This window comes from Pleuronectes platessa, chromosome 10 (assembly GCF_947347685.1).
Source record: "Pleuronectes platessa chromosome 10, fPlePla1.1, whole genome shotgun sequence".
Classification (NCBI taxonomy): Eukaryota; Metazoa; Chordata; class Actinopteri; order Pleuronectiformes; family Pleuronectidae; genus Pleuronectes; species Pleuronectes platessa.
The window spans coordinates 17,020,922-17,042,243 of record NC_070635.1 but is presented as its reverse complement, the minus strand read 5'-3'; positions in this window follow the sequence as shown (position 1 = coordinate 17,042,243).

The window sequence follows — 21,322 nt, the reverse complement described above, 5'->3', positions numbered from 1 at the left end:
ATTTCCTTTAAATTTTCCCCACTCAAGAAAAACAAATAATTAACAGCCCCACGGGACATAACACACAAATAGAATAATGTATTTGTGTCAGTCAAATGCCGTTGCATAGCTGGGCAAAGAAAACATAATAAATGAATATGAAATACGTAAACAGGGTCCGGATACCATCCAATTAATAAATACCATTTTTATCGTGTCTTCTGGGGACTAAAATATTTTTTTGAAAAATCGCAGCATGCCTTTTGGCGTCCTTGTCAATTTATGTAAACAGCCTGCAAACATTCAAGGGGCGAAGACCACAGCGAGATCATAGATTATTAATGGAGTTTGAAAATAACAAAAGCTGCGTCAGCTTCGTCCTGTGCTGCGGTGTCGATGGCACTCGGCCACTAAATGCCACAGGATGGTCGCTGTACGCCACCGATTTATTCCTCGGTGTTAGCTAAGCTGCGAAATTCGAGGTCTGACCGAGACCGACGAGAGTTCAAGTGGCGAGGGAAGAACGTTAGAATAACCTTTATCTTTATCCAGGCTGTGATGTGTTGACGGTCTGCTAATTTGACTCTGCTCGGTGGAGAGTGGGGGAGTGGGTGCAGGACTAAGTAGGCCAGAAATATTAGGCCTTTGACATCAGGGATCAATTCCACTCTCAGCAAGGGAGAGAGAAAAGAGGACTATGGCGACGCATGGCCCCTCTCATTAGCTGACCGTGGGGGAGCGAAGGCGTTAACTTGGCTTCTCCTCCGGGACTCTAAATGGGTCCAGGGCCACTGCTGATTGGGGGGGGGGGGGGGGACTTCACAAGCACAGAAGTGGGTTCAGTACTGAGTTAAGATAACTTTGTTTTCCTCATCAGACCAGCCGGGTTGCAAAGCCAAACTCACGCGGGTAGACAAAGTGGTGATACAAGAAACAAATAGTGTAGTTATGCAAATTAAAATCCACTCAACACACGCACATCGGTATGATAAAAAAAAACAACAACAACACAGTGAGTGCACCTCACAGCCGTTCAGGGAAACAAAATTACACTCTTTAGTTAATTAATCTCATACACCCTGCCATTAAACTTCCAGGCAGCTAGGAAACGTTAGCCGACAAATAGGCTGCTTTGACTAGCAAGGTGGGGATAAAGGGTTGAGATAATGAGGGACTAATCATCTGCATCAGTTAAGTCCATCAGGCCTAATTTACCTAAAAACAAAATAGTGTACACACAGAGCTAATCTCCACCTTTTATTTATTAATTTCCCATCTAGAGGTTCAGCGCCGCGCTAATAAGGCGTACTCACGCAGCCGTTCAAGCATGCATCCTAGCCCCCTCCTTTCACACAAACACACACACACACACACACACACACACACACACACACACAGATTAAAAGGTGTTATGAGCCAAGGACTGCGGAACAAAGAGGAAGCGACTGTAAGTAGATAAAGAGTACACTCATAAGGAGATGCAGCTCTTAGGATAATTAGGCTGCTGGGGCTTTACTCGAGGATTTTTTTTTCCATATTTCTTAACCCTTTCCTTCACTTCACTGCTGAGTTTGTTTCTCTCTTAAAGCCATTCAGGTACGGCATGTACCCCACATCGTAGCCTACACTGTAAATGGTGACGTGCACCTCCTGAGAAATGCAACAGATAGTTCTAGCGACACAGGACACAACGTCTATGATTTGTCTGTTTGACCATGTCACTCTCCTTCTGCTTTTATTGGTTCACAGGTCTTAGACACCATCTCCTTGGTCGTATTCCCTCTTTTATGTTGCAATAATTTCAGTAAAAATAATTGTCGGTCAACAGATATTACCTCCAGCTTCACTATGAACTTCTCAGTCTGTTGCCATTGAGTGAAGTGATCGCCAACTATATCTTCTGGTGGTTTAAATGGTGAGGGACCCTGACACACCTGCTCAGAAATGTACAGTAAATGTTCACAAAGTGTAGACTCTGCGTCAATACACACAGACCTATAAACCAGACCTTGGGCTCTAAAGCCCCTTTTCGAATGGTCAGAAAACCACTATAACCCAGTAACATCTGTTTTTTGTCTGCAATAGGAATGGATGAAATCGGCATTCACCCTTGAGTTAATTTACTCTGCTGTAGACATGGGCTTCACGTGCAACAGCATGTTTTGCACTTCATAATGTGCTATTTGCAACACTGTCTACCTAGCCAGGAATAGAGCTTATAAGTTACCGGCAAATTCCTGATGTCGAACATGACGCAGTGGGGGAAAAAACTAACAGACAAACTCCTCTACTAGCCAAGGGAAATTGTTAATTGCTTTTTCTCTTAGGTTTACCCGCTAAAAAAACCTGCATATAGCCGTTAAGTTTGGTGTAAGAGAGGTTGACCTATAACTCCCTGCCCCTCCACTCCTGTCCATTATTTACCTGCAGTGTTAAATACTGCATTAAACCTTGGTACATGCACGAGTATGTGTACAGTGCTACAGAGTGTAAACAGTTTTCATTGCACTCTGACTGGAGTAAGTCGAACAGATGAACATGACATATTGCTAATTGACACTTGAAGCTCTCAGGCCCAACTGTAGAGAACAACGCGTACAACCAGCTGCATATTAGACAAATTCTCCGACACTACATGCCTAAATACTTACAAAATCTGACCTTAGTAGTTGCCCATTGTATTAATAACCAATTATTTGCACCAGTTACAGCATAGTAGTTATAAGGAGGGAGGCATTTGCCTGTCTCAAGTGCTCTAATTGGCAAAACTAGTGGCTCTCAGAGGTCCGCGCCGTCTTTGTTAAACTGTCAGATTTGCAGTGATAAAGAGTCAGAGAGGGCGAGACGGAGAGAGAGCAACAGCCCTCAACTGGCACGAGATGTCTGCAGTCTATCGCAACAGATTTTTTAAACTTTCATGGCCTCCCCTCCGGCCTCTTTGCCAGCTGCGTCTCCGAACACTCTACTGTCAACGGCAGAGAACACTCAAGATTGTGTCTGCCCTGAATTAATAATGTGACGTTAATTAATTAAGACACAACACTCCCTCAGTACTGTTTACATCCGAACGAAGAAAAGCAAGACCTGAAATATGAACGTGTTGTGTCATTTATTGGCAAGCACCGTCCGGGTTTATTGAAATGCACTTGTGGACGTGTCTCACCTCATCTATCAAACGGCTCCTGCAATCTCTTATTAAAAAGTATGCATGGTGAGGCTTATTTCTTTAAAGATTAGAGGGTTTCCATTTAACTTGAAACAGATGTTAAACATTAGAGCCAATCTCCTTTAAAAAATAAAGTGGATGGGTAGCTAACACTTCTTGATCCAGTAGGACAGTGTAATGCCAGATATTTTATGTTTGAGGTGAAGGGGAAGAGAAGAGTAGAGCAGAATAAGCAACACGGACTCACATGTACCATTAGAAAGCTGCATGGACCACCAAAGGCCCAGAGAGCACAGCTAATATGTCACCCCAAGGCCTAATCTTCTTAGTGGGGTAGGATAGAATGAGTATCCATTACGGAATCAACCTCCATCCCAACCCTCTCTCTCCCCTATATTACCGCCGCTATTGCTTCTTCCTCTACACGCCCCCCTACACCCAGCCAACCCCCCTCCCGGCTTTCCCTTTGGAGCAAATGCTAGCATCGATAGCCAGCAGTGAGACAATTGGCTGACTCGGGGCCCTAATCAGGTATTAGCCACTAAAGCTGTAAGGGAAGGCTGCTAATCTCCATACTCACTTCATCTGTAGGGGCAAGGGCCCAGCAGCTTGCTTTCCCCCGGCCCGGGCCTAGATCAAAGATGCCTGCTAGAAATCAGATTAGAGTAAAGAAGGGTGGAGAGAGGGTGCAGGGTGCGAAGGCCACAGATCTTTGAGACCTCCCTCCACCTTGCCTCCTTTAAAAAGCTTTTTGCATAATCACTGAGGTGACTTTAGCAACCCCCCCCCCCCCCCCCCCCCCCCCACACTCAAAAAGCCTCTTAGCCGCAGATGAGACAAAAACATTAAGGGGTGGAAAGAGTGAAAAGGAGAAAGGTAATGTCCTTCATGACTTAAAACTGTATAGTAACGTTAATTTGCCTTTTAAGCCTATTCTAGCTGAAGTACCCGCAAGTGTAGTGTGATGTTCTAACACACATTCGCAAAACCGACTGGTGGTAGTTGTAGTGTTGGTGATGTGTGGGTCAGGGTTATGTTTTTTATAACCTTCCTTTTATTGATAACGCATCAATGAATTAATGAACAAGCCAATATGTAAAAAATAAGTTTGAACCAAAGATGGATGATGCGTCTCCACTTTTTCCTACTATCCATCTTAAGCCAATGGAGTCATTTGGAGCCAGTAGCAAGCACAACAAATCATGAGTCAGTAATGATGTCCCCCCCACCCCCTTTTCATAGCATTAAATAACTACTTTAAACCAAACTTATTCGAATATTGAACACTTGACTGAACATCAATGTGACAAGAACTACCAAAAATGCCAGAAAGCATATATGTGATTTTTGAGGTGTATTTTGTCTTTTGTCTTTCTTTGGCTCAAGTCCCATCAACTAACATGGAGCAGGCAATATATATGGCCTCTACCGTAGTTAGCCACCAGGTGGCGATCAAATGCTCCGGCTTCACATTTGGGGAGATGTCATGTCGTCCATCTTTAGATACAGTCTATGGTTGGAACTTTGTCTACTGATTGTTGCAAAGCAAAGTTCATCAGGATCTTAAACAGTTTCCTTTTGTGGCTTTCTACTCGATTCACATATCCATCTTGTCACAAGCTGTTTTAGGTTGTAACCACGATATATACTCCTCATATCATCGAGCTTCTCGCACCACCCTTTGAAGAGACATGCAGAAGTCCATCGTAGTTTCACTTCCCAATGTGAGCAGGGATGGGGAGAGAGCTGGCTGTCAATGCACATGGTTCTCTTCTGTAGCCCCTAAGTAAAACCCCTAGGTTAAGATATGATTCGAATAAAAGCCCCAGAGTTGAGATATACATTACATAGCAGTAGAAATGTTCCGATTGCAATAATAAAAGCTTTGTCACTCGAAAACAGGTAACTTCTTTAAAGAGTATAACTTTTCTAGAGTTTGGTTGAAAATACTTCCCTCAACACCAGGTGAGACAGAATCTCTTTCATGGGTTTTATTAATCAGATTGGGAAACCCACCGGTGTTCTTCATGACAATTACGACTGAGGAGGAATGCTTTGTCCCTCTCTTTCTTCATCGTCCGAGAACCAACGGCGGAATTTCTTCTCCTCAGTGTGTGGGACCACTTTTGGACAAAGGAGACTGTCATTGAACTATGCATCTTGGGTGAGTAGCCCACAGCTGCTCAGTTGAGCGAAGACATCATCTGTGTGGCTCTGAGGTACCACACACACACACATACCCACACATGGCATGTGAGCTGCACACAGACCTGCAACGGGGATCATTTGTGTTTATTGACGGCTTTTGTTTTTATTTTCTGTTGGTCCTCTAATGTCAAAGCTAAATTGTTAAGCCTTGGATTGGTGAATTGTTGTTGATCTAGCGTTTCTTTAAGGTTTTATTCAGAACAAATACCAGTAACATTTGTGGAAAATCCTATCAAAGTTTAGAGGTAAACTCAGATGTTAAATCTTGTGGTTTAAGAGTGCCTTGATAACTTTCCTACAGATTAAAGCGTACTTGCTAATTTCATTTTCATTTGGCTTGGCTTAGAAAAGGGCTAGTGCAAATTTTATGTTCTTCTTTTATGTATTACTCCTGCTTCATAGAAGTAAAGGGATTTTGAACGTTAACATGAAAGGGTTTAATTTACACACTTTAAAACATGTAAAACTTCCGTAAGATCTAGGTCAGTACTTACCATTAAAGGGTAATATATGGTGAAAAGTTTGTTTGGTCAAAGGGCGTGAGGCGTGAGGCGCTGTATCTCATGACAGGTGTTTCATAAAAAGCGTTACACATCTACTGTAGCGTCACCACAGGGGAGTGAAAACAATGATGTTTACGGTTCAGGCAGGATGAAGCCAGCTCTAAGTTCTATATTGTTTTTTCAGTGGCCACTGCAGGGCACCAGTTCACCTTGCTTTGACAAATTTTTAAGTCTGCTACTTCACACTCACACACTCTACTCTCTCTCTCAGACACACACACACACACACACACACACACACACACACACACACACACAGAGACATGCTCTTGTAAAGTGCACGGCTATTGTTATTGACTGGAGTACATTGGGTTCACACTTCTCCGTGATGGATTCTGGGGTGGCGGTGGTCCTTTAATTGTGAAGGCTGCTGCCTGAGTGGAGCAGCAAAGTGTCAGGGGAGTTCTGCCGTGTCGCCTCTTGAGTGTGGTCAAGGGCAAGCTGCCGCTAGAACCTCAGACAAACACACATACACACAGACACACATACAGACACACAAATAACATAGACAACTATGTATAATACTGGACATAAATAGGCCTAGTGAACATATGTAGAAAAAGAAAATATGATAACGAATGTTTGGTGTGAAATGTTTCTGACTGTTACTTCTGCTGTTTCCTTACCATTTTATTTCCCTTTATTTTCTTAATTCAAGTAAACCAATTTGAGAGTAGCCATCTAATTTCCATACAGTACTTTCTGTCGGACAAAATTGCAATTTACAGTATCTTAAAACCAATAGCATGGCTCACAGAGGTACTGCATGATCATTAACTGCACAGATAAAAAAAAAACACACAGGCTAAAGCTCACCAACATGCACACAGCTCCTGCAGTCTCCACGGAGGACAGCCTGTCCTTAGCGAAGCAGACAAATGTTAATTCCCTTCAGTGAGCACAGGTCTGACCTCCAGACTTCTTGAGGAGAGCGCACACACTCACACACACAGACACACACACACACACAGTCCTCTCAGAAGGTCACAGAGCAGATGACACCAGCCTGTTCCCTGTTTCACTTCGATTGGCCCATCTTTTCTCCTTCATTACCGCACACAGCTGTGAATAAGAGAGTCTATGTGTGTGCGTGTGTGTGTGTTTCAGTGTGTGTGTGTGTGTGTGTGTGAGTGTGTCTGTTTCTCCTAGTCTCCGAAATGGCTAAGTGCTGTTAGTGCAGTTTTTATCAGTGAGGCCACTGCTGAGACTCAGGGGAGCAGACCGGGGCTATCTCTCTCTGCCGGTCCTGAAAATTGATATTGAACATGGAGGAGGAGTTGGGGCGAAATCTCACATGCTGGTAGCAATTAGCTAAAAAGGGATTTGCAACTCTGTGATTCATCACACCAGAGATCGAAGCCATTTAAAGACATTTTTTTCCACTCCTTTACCCCACTCCTTGCTCGTTCACCTCCTCCCAGGCTGCGCCTCCTTCAGCCCACTTACATGACAGTGCGATATTTCCTTTTCAGGGTTTATTTCTCCCCACTGAAAACCTGCAGTGTGCCGATGCACAAACACGCTCTTTGATTTGACTGGCTGTGTGTACATACCTAACACCAGGGTGCTAAACTGATGCAAGGCCACTGTTGGTTTGCTTTGAGAGTTGGCAACGCTGCGTGACACACTGTCAACAGCGAGGCAAGGGAAACGCATTCGCTAAAGGGAGGAGAAACGGCACAGGTTGAACAAACTTTCTATCACCGACTTGAGGCTTCTTATTTATGGCACTGGGGACCTGTTGAGCTGTGTTTACACTGTGTCCTTCACAAATACTTTGAGCAAACCGCCAACTTCAGGATATGAGGTTGAAGTAGTAAAACACACCCCTGCCACTGCGCTGTGGAAGTTTGTGCTACAGTGAGAGAGAAGAGCCACATTCACTCCACCTTGTTATCTTTACAGCTCAATGTTTGGAGTGATGGAGAAAGTCTGGTTTGCCTTTTCAAACATGAACTTAATGAAACACACACACCCCGGCTCAGAGAATGTGTGCAATGCAGAGTCATTTGGACTCTGTGTTTATGCAAGTGGTTGAGATGAGGTCAAAATTACTCAGGGTGAGGGCAAACTCTCACCAGACGGCAAGTTTGTGTCTACTTCATTTGCACAACAATGTTTGTGTTAACTCAGAGGGAAATTTTGTATTGATTTAATATAACGTGCTCATATTTCAATGGCCAAGACTGAAGAAATGTTTGTAGGTGTATTCAACACTCTAAAAACTAATGTCCAGCAGACTGCCTGATTGGTGAGATATTGTTTATATTATCCTGTTTTAATTGAAGTAAATTAAAAGCTATAATAGCTAGAACGTCCCATTTTTGTGTGTAAACTAAGATCTCTGTCTTTCGCCTAATCCCATTGTACACTTGTGAAGACATCATTACATTTTGTGGAAGAGAGAAGAATGGGCATATCTCAAAAGCAAAAAAATACATTGTTCAAATCACTTATGGCTTGTAATACTTAGTTTATGTTAATATATTTAGAATTATTTTTTATTTCTAAGACATTTGTACCCAAAATGTAACGGTTTATTGACTTACATAAACTTTTAGCTGAATGTTTCGTTATATGAGAGATGGGGACATGGCAAAAGTGTATATTGAAATCACAGTTCAAATATCTTATACAAGAGGAACAGAGTAGATAATGAAACAGACAATAAAATATAAACATCTTACTGTGCATACGCTGAACTAATTCCTTACCACACATATTTTTGTTATATAATGACAGGTACGATTGCCACATATTGTAGCAGCAGTTAAATGAACACATGTTCAAATAGGGCTAAACAAATATAACCAGTCATGACTCTACCCAGTGCTACAAAGTTATAAACAAAGTCTTCACTGCCAAATTCAACAGCAGGTTTGCCAGTAGTGTGTAATGGGCTTCGCATCTGTAGATCAAGAAGAACAACTTGTATTTTTCTTTTCCAGAAGTCTGAGTCTTACACTTAGACTTCTTTTACTCTCAGTATAAGAAGTCTGAGTGTAAAAGTAATTTCCATGATGACATGATGTTAAAATGTGTAAAAGGGGCCGGTGTAAATTGATACAGACTAGAGAACAGATGTAGTAGTAGTGAGAACCTCCGTGGACAGGGGGTGTGGGGAGTGTTAATGTGAAGAGATCCACATCCAGATGTGAGTCGTGATGTCGGGCTGAAATCAGCACCCTTGTAGCGGCTGATGTCTGATGTCTGGCGGCCGTGCCAAACGTTCTGCGGTGCAAACTGAGTGTGTAGTGTCCACCTGTGAGACTGTACTCCTTTAAAAAAGAAACAAAAGCAGTTTCTCAGTTATTATAACTGGAGCTAAGGAAGATATGACTTGATGTAGTGTGAAGAGCGATAAAGTGAATGATCGGAGGAAGTTGAGAAGGCTGCGTTTACAAAACAATGGACTGGAGAGACAAGACAGTTGCTCGTTTCGCATGTGAAACTGATCCCTGACCATCCTATTAAAGTTACCATGGTGACAAAGGGCCTCTACCCAAACCTCTACCCTAATCCCAACCACCTTTTTTCCCTAAACCCAACCTACCATATGTGTCTTAATGCAGGGGTGGCATCTTCAGACTTATTGAATCACACTGACGAGACAAGACTGACCCATTTTAAAGGCTTCAAGTGTGGCTGAAAAATTAGTTCTCTCACCCACGAGCAACAAAGGCCCCAATGGATTGATCCTTCTCTGTTGAACCCAACCATCCATTGCACTTGGAGACAAACTGCTTTTCAGAGAGATAAATGTGGCAGCAAGCAATTAGGCAAAAATGTCCAATGGCTACACATTTAAATGTAAATATCAGGATTCAACTCAACAGTTAACAGTGTGTTTAAAATCAAGGGGCATTAAAACCTTCCTGTCGTGTCCAGCTGCAGCTCTGTTGCTAGGCTACAGCGGTTTGGATAGGACAAGCTGGGGATGCAGATCATTGAAATCCTCCGTAGACTAGACCCTCTCATTTCAGCTCGGCCTTTACAGTCTACACGACAAGTCCGCCTCCTTCATGGGCTGGAGGAACCACGTGCTCCCAAGGAGGCGGCCCCTGATTCAGGACACAGCTCATGACTTTTCCACAATCTTAATAACGCGTGTATCATTGTTACCTATGACCCATGGGAACTTAACTTTAGCTTGTTGCCACCTGCCAAAGTACAGCACGTGTTGGCTTAGTTCGGACACACTTTTACTTCTCGTTGACATAAATCCCTCTGTTTTCGATGGTGTGATGAAAAGACAGAGTGGAGCTTGGAACGATTCCTTGGACCAGATGTTTAGGATGAGATTAACTTTGGTTCCAGCCCCAGAGAAGCAGACAGAAGTAGTAGTAGTATTAATCTTTACTGTCTTGTACCAGCAGTTCATGGTAGAATACTTGAGTATGAAAATAGAGATTTAAAAAAAAAAAATGAGATGATAATATGATATGATAAGTTTTGGTGTAACAATACAAACAAATTAGCACATCTAGTTTTGTGGCGTTTCCTGTTTCTCCAAGTCAAGGAATCCATGACCCTTGTACACATACAACCCATCGAAGTCATTGTGTACCCCCTCAAAAGTGGTCATTTCTTTGTATATTTGACCTTAGCACAGGCATCTCCAAGCAGAAATCTCACTTACTGTTCGATACACATTCCTCATGAAGCACATACAGGCAGGCGGGGAGCCAGTAAACCTCTACAGTTTAAAACCGGAGCTTTAGCCATTAACGGAGCTGGAGATGACAGATGAGTTCATGTGCCATGCAAGCAACCCAAGACAATGGCTGTGGCCCGATGACAGATTGCCTGACCGTAACCCATTTTATGTTAAACTCATTCTTGCTGTTCAATTTCACAAGTGTAATTTTGTTGGGCCGCGGATGCATTGTCCTCGACGGTGGGTGAGGCGCCGGGGTGTGCTCTCCAACTCACTATCCCCACCTCTGGTAATGATTCCCCCGCTCTATTCTATTGTATTGTTTTCTGCATAATCAGGTTGGTAGTCAAGGGTTTGGGTGACACAGCCATCTGTCAAGTTCATTTGCTCTGCGAAATGCAATGGAATAATGGCTGATCCTGTGGGAGCCTATCTGTTATCAAATAGGAGAGGTGCCCCCTGTTTATGGCGCTGCTCCACCTTACAGCAGAATGTGATTGTGCTGGCATTCACACATTCACACTCACACACACGCACGGACACACACACACACAAGCAAGAACAAACAGATAAATGTGAATTCACATGTGCCTCTTTTACACAAGCCTGTGGAGACAAAGGATACACACAGTATGGGCCTGGCACATACTCACATGTACGATTGTGCATGCTTAGCTTGATCCGCTCATCTCACTCTAGTATGGTTGTATAGGCATCCTGTGTTATCAAATCTATAATTCAGTTAACACTGTGAGCTGTTGTCCATCTGGAGCTCAGCGCCAGCTGTTTGTCTGACGAGTCAAAGTGTGTGTGATGGGAGAGTGGCATGTGTTTGCTGACGCTCGGTGCAAAGACACATGTAACAGTCATCTGGAGCTGTGTGTTTGTGCATTGTTATGCTATGCTTACATGCATACAGTATGATTTTGGTGTCACTTTTTAACCCTTTACCTGATTGTCCTGGTAACCATGCCTCCATAAATGTGCACCAGGACCACATCCTCACTTTAGAACCTTGTAATAAAATAGAGATCACACCTAAGGATGCTGTATCAGGAAATACAGAACAGGGATAACAAGTTGACAACAATGCAAACATAGACAACCAGAAAAACCTGTCAGAAGAGAGCTGCGTAGAGTATAAAAGCACCGTGTTATGGTACAGTTTAGCAAATGAGTGATCATAATCAGGACACATCCAAACCTATATGTTTTAATTTCAAAATCAATTTTTAAAACCAAAACCATCTCAGTCCACACAAACGTTTCAGCTCTAATTCCATTGATTACGTCATTGTTTCCACACGTTTCTGTGTTTGCACATCCAAGTTTTCATACTAAAATGGTTTCCTAACTTCTCAGTTTCAGGTACGCAAAAACTCAGTTGCCTTAAAGGTATCCTGTGCTCATTGGCGATCCTACAACTGAGATCAAGCTGAGAGGCAGATTCAATTTGATTTAGTTCTACATAGCTTTACTGTTACATTATTACGTGTATGGATGCCATTTCAATCTCTCACCATCATCATGAATACATGTTGGTACAAGAGCAGTTCCATAGTTCTTCAACTTGATTCCGAGGGTATAACTAGTTAAAGTACAAAAACTGTGGATACAAATTTGCGCCCGGTAGCCGTATGTGGGTAAAACCAACAGACACAGAAACACGGGTCTTAGATGTGAAACCAGAGACCAAAACAAAGACAACAGTAGTAAACTCAAACTGTGTTTCACAGTGTAAGGCAGACCGAAAGATTAAAGCAGACTCGGTAGGTTTCAGATCGCATCGATGTTAACTTCAAATGAGCGAGCAACCCCAGGGGAGCGAAATCTGAAAGAAGCACAAAAAGTGCACAGTATGAACTCTGATCGGAGGGCAGCTCCTTGTCAGCACCTCAATTCTGTTTGCTTTCTTTGGCAAAGTATTGATTCAGCTTCGCTCTGAAGTCAGCAAGCAGGCCCATTGGCAGTTCACAGGTCATCAGACACAAGCAACTCCAGTGTATTTGCTGGATGCAGTGGATGTTTGAGAGAGTGGTCAGGTAAGATAATAGTCATGTTTGAGTCTCACACAGGAAAGCGCTTGGATTGACAGTGAGCTGATTGTGATGAAGTCATTTCTGAATATTCCCTTTTACATATAATCTTATGTCACTATGACGGAGTATTAGGGCCATATGAAGAAAAAGAAACTCAGAGATTTCGATAATAAGGATTTTATTACCAAAATATAATGTAATTTAATGAGGAAATATCATAATATTATGAGAGTAAAGGGGCAAAAAAGCTTCCTTTAGCAAATATGCAGAAAGCAAGACCCGTGATCACATGAATTCCTCTCCTGGATCCAAACTCTTGACTTAAATCTCCTTGTTTATGGAGAAACTACAAAAGACACTAATATTATGACTTTATTCCTACAAATATACAACTTTTTTTTCCTCCTAATATGACCACTTTATTATCTATTATTTTTCCCTTTAAGTGACCCTAATACGCCATCGTACGTCACAGCTCCTGCTGTGAAAGAAACAGCACTTCATATATGTATTTAGGTACATCAAATTTATGTATCCTGTAGCACTATATCCACTACTCTACAATCCCTCAGGAAGAAACCATTAAGATAACTTTTGCTAAATAATCTTAATTTGGATTAAGTATTGTTGATACTTTTTGCAAATCATGTTTTGCATGTTCAGAAGCCTGTATATGACTATAATATGTTTCACCAAGTTCACAGGCTGCAAGTGTGAGGTGAACGAAGCACCATCAGAATGAATTCACTTTACTGAGTTCCCAACGAGGATTACTCGATGAATTAAAATGACACGTGAACCTTTTTTTCATCTAAACCTCCCGTCTCCATTTCTCTCTGTGCTCCATGACCCTCTTTCCTGGTGTTTCCCTCCGCCCCCTCGCTCCACTTGCCGCTCTCTCACCTAACCCATTATTCCATAGCTTGTGTGAAAAGGGTAATCGCTCAAATCATTCAAAGGCAACTATCTGTGTTTGACACTGGGGAGCATAACCATCATCACAAGCAGCCGCTAATGGCTCTCTCTGGATCCAGCAAAAGCGCTCCGCCGCTCAGCCCGGTGCGGCGCAGCGCAGCAGGGCCAAATGCTGTGGGCACTACAGTGCTGCAGTCAGGGCCAAATTTTACCCTAATGAATTTGGACCTTGCCAGGTTATTGCAAAAGGCAGCCACGGCCATCCAATACCCTCCTAGATGATCTGAAGCGACTCCCGTGGTCACCGCTCCTGCCAGGGAGCCCAGTGCCATGTGGAAATGAGGGTGGGGGGGGGGGTATTGGTGGGGTGGCTGTTTTTGTCTTTGGCAGCCGTCTGCTCAGCTCAAGCGTTCATTCCTGCACACACGCACACAGACACACACACACACACACACACAAACACATAGCCTTCCTACAACTAAACGCAGGCATGCGCACGCATCCGCACTAGCCTACACTCGTGCACACAAACAAAAGGGGACAACTTCGTGCGCACAAGCTCTCATGCACACACACACACAGACACCCACCCACTTCCAAACACTGGCATAGTAGCTGTAATGAAGCCTGAAGAAAATGGCACGATATCCGATTATTTCCAGTGTTCGAATTTGGAGAGAACGTGTGTTTTTTTCCCACTGATGCACAATGAACATATTGATTTTGTCCCCCCTTCTAAATTGCTTGGAAGCTTCTGCATATTGTATATTGAGCTCGAGTCCAGTCCACATTGAAGTGCACTGCCTTTATGGGTTCTGGGAGCGATTTGAGAGGCTATGAGATAGACTGGGAATCCGTTTGTTAGCTCTAATTTCGGCATGCATTTTCCATGTAGAAAGCAGATTTCAAGCAGATGCCTGTTTAGCAACCACATTTGTTCAACTGGCCAAATGCTGAGAGCTAAAAACTCACAGGCCCTGCATGAAAGACAAAACTGCTTCCTCTGCTTCCAACATGACTTTATTCAAATGACAACAAATGCCATCAATACACAGCGTGAGAGTCTGGCTAATTTATACAAACCATTCTTTCTCTAATTTCCACTGGACTTTTATGTGTGTACCATCCACCTTCTATTCCTCTTACTCCCACGCCTATTTTCCTCCATCCTCCACCATCTCAAACACACACACACACACTGTGCTCACCTCCCTGCCTGTTTTCCTCTGTCCAATATGCTCAAGGCCCCCCAGCTGTGTTACAGGTAGCGAAAGTCTCCTTCAATTAGACATAATCATCACTCACGGTCAATGACTGCGCTAAAGGCTAACTTCCAGTCTATGAGGGGGCCTTCGCATCTAATGCACTGATTCGGCTTGTCTCGGCCAACTTCTCTGTCTGCTGAAACCAAAGCAATTTATTCGTCGCCCAAGGCTCTTCTGGCAACAGCCAGTTGAGCAAGCTAACAGAGAGACTGATAGAGAGACATGGGGGGGGGGGGGGGGGGGGGCATGAAGAAGGGGGAGAGAGCTAGTGAGGAGGACTCTCTCGGTTTTCTCTATCTGAGATACAATTTAATCAGAGACATCTGTGTGCAGGCAGACGGCTTTTCCCTTGGAGGAGACTTAGACAGAGTCTTAGTTAGGGAGGCTGTGTTTGAAGTGCAGGGGAATTATCACTTTCTTCCAATAACAGTGCCAGAGAGAGAGAGAGAGAGAGAGAGAGAGAGAGAGAGAGAGAGGGGGGAACGGAGAGCGTAGAAAAACAGAGAACCTACTTAATCTGCTTCATCCCGGTGCGCCGGGGTGTGCTCCGGACACACGAGAACCAAATCCAATCATCAGACAGGAAAGGGCCCACAGCTGACCAATCAAGTTACCACCTCGCCGGCCAAAGAGACAGGGCCAGAGGAAATTAAATACTGCTAATAGGTTTTAAAGCGGGAGGGGGCGGAGCAGAGAACGTGTGTGCGTGCCATCAGTAAGACTAACAATAAACTACTCTGTCATGCTAAATCATTACAGCTTAACAAAGGGCTGAATTATAAGCTAGAGCAAAACATTTAAAAGTGTTCAGCTAAACACAAAACCGTCTGATTGCTAATAGCGTGGCATTTTTGTTGTGCCATTTTATTTCCTCGACAACTCATCACTCAGGCGTCGGATGTTAATTGGCATGAGTCGAGACTCAGAAATGCAACATGACGTCTCCCGTTGGGTGGTTCACTTCCATCCTGCAGACGACATTCTGCCCAGAGTGGCCGAGCTGTGAAGAGACACAATCTGGGTGAAGTCTGAGAGGGAAGCGATAACCGCACAAGTGTGGGGCAAGAAGGTTAAAAGGAAAGATAGTTCTTGTCATCGTTTGCTTCGCTAAAGGGCAAGAGATGTGCTGGAGCTCGCTGTCTGTGAGTGTGAGTGCTTTTCAGGTGGAAGACGAGCGCACGTGTACTTATAATTTCCGTGTGTGTGTGTGTGTGTGTGTGTCTGTGTCCTCATCCCTCCCCGGTATCTTAAAATAGTCAAGTGATGGAAGCTTGGCGGAGATAGACACCCTGAGCAGTTTGGAGTCACAGTTCAACGAGGCGGAGTGTCGCCAGACAGCACCGTCATCACTGTCACATCAAAGGGACGGAGTATTTTAAAAGCACTGACTGCTCTCTGCCCCCTTTGACGAATTGTGTAAGATAAACTTCACGATAACTGGAAGAATTACGCAAGCAATGTAAACTCGGCGCTTCGGAAATCCAAACACTGGGAGTCTTTTTCTTTTTCCTTTAAGTGTTCTCTCGAGTGTGGTCGCTGACAGTTTGGCAGTAAAAGTGGCCGTAAAAAGAAGCAAACGAAAATTCTAAGTTAGGGCTCGTACAAGTGTGTTTATGATCTCATTATCAAAGCAAAAATCAAACAAAGAGAAGCAATAACTCACGTTCTTTCTGACATATAGCGACCTGCAAATAAGCGGAACGGGCCATTGGAGATGTAGAGTGTGATCCTGTGAAAGTGAAGGCTGCTTGGGGCGCAGATGAGTTACAAAGTGAGTGGTTAATCAATCAATCAGGCAGATTGTTACATTCACTGGAATCATAACAGACACATGCCAAACAATGATGATGTCTGCCTCTCGCAAACACACACAGAATGCACAGCAACTGCACGCACGTACAGAGACACACACACACACACACACACACACACACAGACCCACACACACACACACCACCCTGTGATTACAGCTTGGGAAAGTAGTAATTTAGTCCAAGATTACAATCTATCAGGCTGCCTGGGGCCAGACTCTGAGAAGTGTCTGTCTAAATGACACTTTAATAAGATGCCGTCAAACACACAAAAGGTACAGGCACACATGCAGGTACATGCTCATGTAGGCTTACTAGTAGCCATGTTACACACAGACAGACACACTGAGGCACAAACACACAATCACATTTAAGCATGCATGCACGGGTTACTGCAAACACACACACACACGCAAACAAGGACAAAAAATCAACAAACTTGCAGCAAAAGGAATGCACACTTTTATACATGCATGACGGCGCACACACACACACACACAAGCCCCAAAGATGGCATCTAGACTGATTACTTTTATCACTCGCTGTGTGTCAGCCATGCATCATTTCAGATGAACGCTCCTCTCTCTCTCTCTCTCTCCGTGCTTGACAGTGGATAAATGCAAATGAAGTTGATGTGAAGCAGACCTCATGCAGCAAAATGAATAATGTTTCTTTGTTTTTTATTTTTTTATTTCCTCAGACACTTGAGATTTTCTAGGCTCCGCAGCTTAATTTATTATCTTTAAACCACCTTGATTAAATAAGTTGTTGCCTGTGCGGTTTCATGTCTTTCTCTTGTCGAGGAGCAAATGTCATCTGCTTCCAACAAGTTCAATTCAGATGACCAACTCGTGAGTGTAAAGATATGTATTCTGCATTACGCTTAAAATAAATATATGTTTAACTGCACAAATGAAATCCAGTGAATTAAACCTCGGTAAACAAAGGACAAAAAGACAACAACTACCAAGCAATTACTGTGAAGGACAATTTATCAAGCAGCCATCTCAGACTTCAAAAGTGTTCCTTCGCCTACACCAGCACATGTTTTACATATTTTACCTTGCCTAACAGCCAGTTGTTAGATTTGTAATGTTAATGTGAGTCATTCCAATTCAATCACTTCTACTCATAGCATAGCTGACAGTGCCAAAGAGGCATGTGGTTCACAATAACTGCTGTTTGCCTAGCAGTGAATGGCCCATTTTGTATTATTTACCTGTGGAGCCACTTGGGAGCTTGGCACTTGGGCAAAGAGGTGCAGGAATACGTTTCAAATGCACAAAAAAAACAAACAAGAACTTTCTTATCTTATCATGTGAACCATGTGTCCACTTCTCTGTGCTTCAATAAGACTCCGGCAAGTGAAATCAATTCAACCAGGAGAAGTTCAAATATTTACCCCGGAGGGATCGACAGACCAAAACAGATCAAATGAAAACTCGCTAATGACTAGAAGAACACACGCACGGGAGAAAAATCAGGTTAGTGGCGTGATGTAAGAATTGTTTTCCTTTCTTTCCCACCGCTGCCATCTACAATACCATCAAGTCAGTGAGTAATCAAAACTAATCTAAAACCCACAATTTAATCACGATGAGGTGATTCAGCTCTGCCTAAACACCTATATAAAGTAGTGTGAGTCAGCCGGAAGCTTCAATCGGCAAGAAATACAAATAACCGTTCCCCAAAATCCCGAACTCTGCTCCGACACTGGCCATGAGTAATCGTCTCTTGCAATCGGCCGAGCTGTCTTTTTTTCTTCTCGTCAAGGTGGTGTGGTGATAATAGAGAGGCCTCCTTTCACTGGGAACACCGAGGCTTATTGGCCGCTTGTGAAAACAAGCTTTTGTTTTGTCCTGGAGTGTGAATCTCATGGCAGCTCCCTCTAACAATAGGAGAGGTTTTCTGTGGAGAATCGAGAACCATCTTTATAAAACGCAAGACGTCTCTCTCTCTCTCTCTCTCTCTCTCCCTGTGTGTCTGTGATCCGTCTGTCTCGAGAGCCTTTCCTCCCGTCGAGTCTAAACTTCGCAGGTGTGTTGCTGGGGGCCAGAGGAAGTGCAGTGGCAAGTCGCTGCATTAATACATCAATCTACTAATTCCAAAAAATCTGTCTGTACGCGGCTCACATATCTGAAGAGCCGCTGTGGCTTCACACTTGGCACGTGAACTGTCAGGGGCCCAAGTAGGTGCAGTGTCGAAATCGGTGAAATTTAGACACGTGATGTGTGACGCTGTGGATCATAACAACAGTGCTCTTACAATGATGGGCGAGTTTACAATGACGACAACTGATTTTACAGTTTAAGGTTCACGGTAGGACTGAGTCTAGCTTCACAGAACTTTGAATAAACAGGTGAACAGCTGTTTGTGCAGCAGCGGGGGTGCACCTTAGGGTTCTGTGGAGACCAGCAGCCGGTCTTTGCTTTGCCGTGGCTCAATAACTGCAGGTCATTGAAGCTGCAACCAGCTTCACCACAGGCCAAACAAGCGGACCATTCCAAATAGGCATGTTCAATATGGGCACTGCACTACATTTGAATAAATGGGGGAACAGGGCTCTACAGTAACAGGAACTGGGACTATTCCACATAAGTGATGTCATCTATCCTGGTCCAAAGTAGACCATAATTTCTCTGGAGATTTATCTGATCCTTAAAAAAGAAAACTCACCCACAGTCATCTCAAGTGTTTTTTTTAGACAGATGCACCACCAACGTGGTTCTCTGTAAGTTCTGCTAACAGGAAAAGTCTAATCACAACAATGCAAGTGAGCAAGTGAAGGCACCAGTTTGTCAAGACGCCAGAAAGACAGCAAAGCACTCTGGGTTTGCTGTTTTTAAAACCTGGAATGTGTTACTAGTAGTTCAAGTTTAATTTTCTCAAATGTTTGTTTGTCACCAGTAATTTCTGCACCACTGCTGTGACCTTAAAAAAACCTCACCCCTGATCAGTTAAAGTGTCGGAGTCACAGATCCAACCTGTAGTTCTGTAACATTTGCAAATTGGAAACATCTTATAACGGCATCAATATCAGGATCATCAACATGAGGAGCAGAGTTCATGAACAGTTTCTATTCTCAACTGATTTTCTAAACGTTTCTTCATTAGCCCCATGTGTAGTCATGTCCTGTTCCTGCACCATGTTGCACATTATGTTGTTATTCAGCCTTTTGTATATTTTCTGTTTAGTTTAACCATTACAGTAAACAGTGTATATTAAGTATTTTCTATGAGCGATTCTAATGAAATCTGCAACCAGCATAACCACAGGTCAAGCATAAGGCCCAGTTCCCAGACAGGTATTTCAACAATGGGGACTACACAAGTAATAATATCATTATGATATACATAAAAAATAATTACAAAACAATGTGCACAGTGCTAAGTACACAAATACTACAGTATATAATGTATGACAGTATTTAGTTTTCATTAGCTTGGCACTGAGTGAGTAAACTCGAGCATGTTTACAATGAATCTTAATCAATTTGAAATCGTGTATAAATCACCCAGGATGAGTCAGGATCACCCGCACTGTGAAGCCTGGGTTTCCTATGGAGCGCACACACATGCACACACACTGATGCAACTAAAAACACATCACACACACACACACACACACACACACACACACACACTTCACCACCACCACTATATTTTCTTTCTTCCACAGTCTTTTCTTCTGCTGTCAGCAGGATGCAGGGAGGCCGGCACTCTCCATCTCTTTATCTCTCTCTCTCTCTCTCTCTCCCTCGCTCCTCTCCTCTGTCTCCCCACCACTCAGATATTCATGGCCACATCTGGGACAGTTTAATGAGTTAATGCCAGTTAATTACTCACTCCGGTGCGGCTGACCGACCAAACTCCGCTCTCCCTTTTTTTTTTTTTTTTTTTTGCTCTCTCTCTTTATCGCTAACTCTCCCTCTCTGTCTCTCTCTCTCCCTCTCTCTCCTTCACCACTGATTAATGGCAGAAAGAGAATAAGAGGAAGGGAAAGAGGAGCAATCAGCATCTACTGCCATCATCAACATTACTGGTGTCTGGCTGCATTAAAGCTGGGCGAGAGAAAAGGCTGGGGAGAGTGTGTGTTAGTGTGTGTGTGTGTGTGCGTGTGTTATTGTGTGTGTTTTAGGCTGCCTAGACAGGAGACTGTTACACCACTAATTGAATAGAGATGATTCCATTATCAAGCAGTTTGTTTGAGTGAGGAAGCCAGTTAGTTATCAGCTGTGGAAAAGAGAGAGACACACTCGGCTGCTGTTTTATTTCCTTGCGCTGCTTTAATAGAGAGAGAAAGAAGATGGCAAAGGGCGAGCAAGAAGTAGAGATAGCACACACACGGTAAAGCCACTCTTGATTATGATATCACTCATTGACCACAACTGAGCTGACCGAGATGCACACACACACACACACACACACACACACACACACACCTCTAACACACACACACACACACACGAGAGAGAGAGAGACGGACAGGGAGAGATCAGTTTTATCAAATTCATTGTGTGAAATTCCACCCTCTCAAATCACACAAATTGATCTTAATTGCATCTAAACCATAACAACAGCTGCTATAAAAGCACACAGTTTATTCTAATCTCATCCCAGTGGGAAAAGAAGAAGAAAAATAGAGACAAGGACGGCTATTAAAGTTTGGATGGAATTTGCCGCTCCACTTAACAGACGCTTCGGTATCTTGCAGTAACT